The sequence below is a fragment of the Nicotiana sylvestris genome, chromosome 3 (assembly GCF_000393655.2).
Source record: "Nicotiana sylvestris chromosome 3, ASM39365v2, whole genome shotgun sequence".
NCBI lineage: Eukaryota > Viridiplantae > Streptophyta > Magnoliopsida > Solanales > Solanaceae > Nicotiana > Nicotiana sylvestris.
This window is the reverse complement of record NC_091059.1, coordinates 205,940,320-205,946,319: the sequence shown is the minus strand read 5'-3', so window position 1 is coordinate 205,946,319 and position 6,000 is coordinate 205,940,320.

Here is a 6,000-nt window from a genome sequence, read left to right as displayed (position 1 = left end):
CAGTCGCATTATTAGTGAAGCGAGCAGCTGTAGAGACTTCAAGGTATATTTGCCGCGTCCGCAGACCTCGGAAGCCATATTCACTCTTCCCCATGTCAAACACTTCTTGTATTTTTTTCTTCTTTTGTTAGAATCTGGAGTATAGCAGTATTGTTTCTTTCTATAGCTTGTGACTTACGGTATTTCGGGTTTTGGGAGAGCTTATGTAAAATTCGAGAGTGGTTATTGTATATGCCAAGTGGCATCTCATTTCCTTGTTTAAATTAACCTGTTAGTTGATAGCTTTTATGTTTTCTTTCCTTTTTCCGCAAATATTAGGCTTACCTAGTGATAGAGACTAGGTGTCGTCACGACGGTTCACGGAGGGAGAAATTGGGTCATGGCAAGTTGGTGTCAGAGCTCTAGCTTCATAGGAGTCATGAGTCACAAGCCGATTTATTAGAGTCTCGTGGATCGGTACTGTCACGACCCATTTCCATAATAGGTCATGATGGCGCCCAACACCATTGCTGGGCAAGTCAACGCGGAAAATACTAAATAAACTTTCATTTACCTTTACCCCAAAAAAATAGTTGAAATAATTCTTTAAGTTGAACTAAAAATCAAAAATGATTAATAAAGTCATAACAATCATACAACCCCAAAATGATACAGTCTACTAATGTGTGTGCCAAGACCTGGTGTCACAACCTGTGGGCAACTAGTAGAATATACAAAAAATCACACTATCCTACTGTCCGAAACAGAATAGACAGAAAAAAAATACATAAGAAAGATTTCTTCATGCTGCTGAACGGCATGGGAGGGAAGCAGCTCACCGTAGAAGTCTCGAGTCCGCTCAGGGATGCGCACCAGACTGATAGTCAGATATACCTGCCTCAGATCCTGTACAATTAAGTATAGAAGTGTAATATGAGTACATAAATAATATGTACCTAGTAAGTATCCCGTCTAATCTCGAAGAAGTAGAGACGAGAGGTTGACTCAATACCTACTAGGGTCAACTAATATGAGAAAGAATCTGTAATAAGCATGTATAGCACAATTTATTAGAATTGTATGGCAAGGATTAACAATTCTTTTTCCAAATAATATCATGGGTATCCATTTACTTTTCAAGGCATATATGAAGTTAAGTCCACAGAGAAATACTAAGTAAAGCATGCGCAAGCAATACCGAGGGACGTACGGCCCAATCCAACATAAAAGTAAATTGTGCACTGCCGAGGGTGGAACGGCTTGAACCATAGATGCATCTATTACCCCGCTCACGAATTACACGTGCGATGCGGTCAAATATAAATAAGCTCATCAACAAGCAGACAATAATATATATATATATCTGAGGAGTAGTTATTCACAGAAATATCCAAATTTTCTTTAAAAGACCAAACAGGATAAAATTCCCCCCAGTAGTCTCATTTACCTTAATCAACATAATTTATACGAATCCAAATTTAACATCAAGTTACAAGAATATCACGTAGAGCATGCTTTTGGGTCCTAGACAACCCGAACTTAACATAATAGTTGCTACGCACAGACTCTAATCACCTAGTGCGTACGTAGACCCAGCATATAATAGCAATTAATTTAATTATTACACCTACGGGGACAATTCCCTCTTACAAGGTTAGAAAGGAGACTCACCTCGCTCCAAAGTGCACTTCCAATACCAAGAACGAGTCCAAGCCCTCAATTCGGAGCCGAACGATCCCGAACTAGTTAAATGAGGTAAGAATTAGTCAATGTAGGCTCACAAGATCGAATTCTAGCTATTTAAGCAATTTTCCAACCTTTAACACAAGTTTCCTAAAATCCGACCCTGGGCCCACGTGCCCGGATTCTGAAATTTTTCGAAGCAAGTTGTTCTCTATAACCTAAGGATCGATATATATGATTTCTAATTTGTTCCATAGCAAATTCCGTGGTTAAATCTAACTTTTACTAAAACCCTAGGTTTTTGCTCTAACCCCATGATTTCACCTTGATACTAGTGTTTAATCTACCTAAGACATGATTATTAAACAAGGAATAGGTAGTGTAGACATGTGATTTTGACCTTCCCCAAGATTTTTCATATTTTAGCACGTAAATATTTAATTTAGGCCTAATATAGCTATTTCAACTAATTTTTACTCTTTTACTTTATTTTATTACAAGAAAACGAAAATTACAAAAAAATAGCTTCAATAATGTTTTGTAATCATTTTTAATCTTGAAAATACCAAAAATAGTTTTGTTTTAACAATCAATCTTATTTTAATGGTTATTTTATTTAAGTAGGATTAGTTAATAAATAAGATTGTATTTTAGTCTCGTTCGCGGGGAAAGAATAAAACTTGGGCTCGAGCAACCCATTTTTAGGCCTAATTTTTGGACCTAGCATATAATTCCCAAGCCCATTAAGTCCAATACCCAATACCCATTAAGCTAACCCTAGGGACCCTTCTAGACTCTTCTTTGGAACAAAAAAAATAAATAAAAAGACCTTAAGGACCAAAGAGCAACTAGCACAAAAATACATATTTATACCTAGACCTATACAATAGGGGTAACACCTAATCAGTTGAGGAGCTGAAAATAGAACGCAAAAAAAGACCTAGACAAAAGAAGAAACAATTTCTTCTTCAAAAACGCAAGACCTAGGAGCTGAGAGCTACAAGGATCCGCCGCTAACACCTAAAACACCCCCCTCCCTTGAAGCTTCTTCTTCTTCGAACCCACCCACCTCGGCCGTTACCCCTCCTGTTAAACAAACTAGCGACTAAACAACCTAAACCAGCCGTTGTTCGCTGGAAGCTAGAAGCGGCGTCGCCTTCACCCCAACCCACCGAAACCCAGCTCCACCCTTTAAAATCTCGACGCTGAAAAGACATCGGATATCCCTTTACACTTCGTCACTTCTCATCTGCTTTTAAGACCAACTTCATACCAAAGATTTATAACTGCGTTTCTACCATTTCACACTTGAAAGCAAGAAAAAGAAAATCAAAGAGCTTCATTTGATCAAATAAAAACAGAGTGATAGGTTCTGTTCATGTCGTTCAACATTTTAGCTTTTTTTTGTTTGAGTTTTCGATTCCGAAAGCATGGATTCCAATGGAGTTTAATTGAGTTAGTCTTGGGTTCGAGATTTCTGATGCCGATTTGAGTTTCCGTCGCCGGTTCGGAGTTCCGATCAGTAGTTCGTGTCATTTGTTCCTTTTGGTGCAGCTCTTTTGTATACATATCAAGTTCAGTATTAAAGGTCCAGACTCCTTTCTCTTACTTCCGTACTGTTATTAGCTCACGTTATTACTCTTTTTCATTACTATACTGGTTCTATGGACTATACCATGATAAATCAAAACTGTGTTAAAATTATAAATTATAAATATCTCCTGGTTGCGTTGTTCTCTTTGTATTGTAAGTTGCTAGATCCAAATGGGTTCATATTTTGCTGCTTGGTGCTGTTTGCTATTAATGAGTGTATAATATTGAATTTTAGTTACTTTAAGTTTGTGTAGTCAATGTGGGGTGGTATTAAAGTTGCATAGAACAGTAGCTTCATGTTAATAAAGTTGGCTCTTTTAGATAATTTACCAATGATGAACGTAATGGTAGTGGATTTTTTTCTTAATCTAATGTATTTGTTTAAATGGAGTTTTCTCTTCTAGAATTGTTTTTATACTGAATCTCGTAGTTTACTTTAGATGCGTTATTTAAATAATTATCACGGCTAGTAAAATTCGGGGGTGCATTTCATGTGACCCGGTTCTAATTTCCAACAAGGTTAACTAGAGCGTGTCGTGAACCACGAGTGCATTTCATGTGGCGTGGCTTGCGATATGTTTTAAATAACCTTGAATTAATTCTTTAAATAAGTAAAAGCGATTTTTCAAAAGTTAAAAATGCACATAGGTTTAAAGATGTGATTAATCAGATAATTAGGCCAATAATAACAGTTGAGCGACCGTGCTAGAATCACGGAGCCCGGGAATGCCTAACACCTTCTCCTGGGTTAACAGAATTTCTTACCCGAATTTCTGTGTTCGCGTACTATAAAACAGAGTCAATCTTTCCTCGATTTAGGATTTAAAATCGATGATTTGGGATACCATAAATTATCCCAAGTGGCGACTCTGAATTCTAAATAAAACCATCCTGTTTCGATTGTCACTTAAATTGGAAAAAACTCCTTTATATACCCTTACAGGTGTAGGAAAAAGGAGGTGTGACAGCTCTGGCGACTCTGCTGGGGATAAGAACCCAAAACTTCTGGTTCGGGGTTCAAGAATTCGAGCCTAGAATAATTGTTATATTTGGCTTTATTTACTATCTGGTTTTATTTACATGTTTGGGCATAATGTGTTAAATGTTTCTTTTTACCGCTTTGATATTGTTGAACTGTATATAAATTGTTGTGAAACCCTCCTCTCTCTGAGTCTTCTAAATCATCTAGGAAGTGTGCACTTCTTGTGACTTCTCTTCTATTAGAGTCATTCCAATTTTAGAACGAGGTTCGGACAAGTTGCAAAGCTAGTGAAGCTTCTGTATTCACGGTACGCTGCCCCCTCAGTTCGAGCTGTCCGCTCGGGTAAGCCAGGTCTAGAACAAATAAACCCAGGTTTTTACACCTAGAATGACATAGCCTCATGCCGGATCCCTAGTAGGAACGCTTGTTTGCGTCACGTGCATTTGACTTTAGGGACTCAACACAGGGGTTGGGTCCGTCTAGGACAGGTGCACCAAAATAACAGACCATCTTGATGCATCCTACGTGCTACATGTTGCATTTCTTCAAGGGTAAAAGGGTCATTTGGCGGACCAATGATAGTTGAGGGCAAATGAAAAAGAAAAAAAAGAAGAAAAAAAAGGGTGAAGTGTGAAAAAAATAACAAGTAGGGCCCAATTATGTTTTCTTTCATATTTTTATTAAGAAAAGACAAAAAAAATGAAAAATTCAAAAAAAAGATGTTGCACTTTTTCATCATTTTCCGAAAAAAAAGAGAAAAAAATCCAAAAAGAGTTTACATGTTTCATCATTTTTCAAAACAAAAAATAAACAAAAATATTTTTTCTCTGAATTAGTTGTTATTTTTATTTCTCGCCCGTATCCAATCGGCCCGAACTACGCGAACCCGATTCTCGTCTCTTGGGGCGGGATACGTAGGCAACCTTCATAGGGTCCGGTCTTCCTAGTGAATCTTAGGTTCTTGGCTTTGCGGGGTCTTGGCCAAATTTTGCACTTCTAGCCACCTTTTGGCCACATTAAGCCATTTTGCAAAAATAGCTTCAATCATGTCTTGCATGTGTCCAATAAGGAATTTTATTGACTCACATACTGGTCTAAATATTTAACTTTATTTGGTCTTAATTTTCTTATACAGGTGTGGGTTTACTTACCGGAGTTTGAGCATGACAGAGCTCCAGGACCATCTAGTCAGGATCGCTCATTCAGGAGTGGATTAAAAGAAGATTTTCTTTATTTTTCTGTTTTGAGTCTGTTTTTCTTTTTATGTCATCTTTTACATTCTAATTTTGTACAGTAATGTCGAGTCTTTTTTATGGTATTTCTTATTTTGTAGTTGAAAAAATGTGTAATAAATCAAAAATCAAAAAAAGAAGAAGATATTTTTGCATTTTTATATTTCCATTAGACTCCTAGAAATAAAAAGAAAAAAGAAATTTTGAGGTGGTTTTCCTTTAGGAAATTAATATCTAGAACTCAAAATAAAAATTGCTTTTATACTTCCTTTTAGTACATTAAGACTAAAAATTCAAAAAAAAGAGAATTTTCTTTTAGTACCTCTTTAAAAAGTTTTCTTTAAGGTATTAATTCCAAAAATCCGAAAAGATTTTCTTTTGAGGTTCTTCTTTGGGAAATTAACGAAAAATGAAAAAAAAATCTTTTATTTTCACTAGAACTTTAGGATATTGTACAAAGAAGAAAAAAAACATATTTTGTCTTGTGTTTATTTTCAGAGTTTCTTCCTTAGGTAATCAAAAACTGAAATC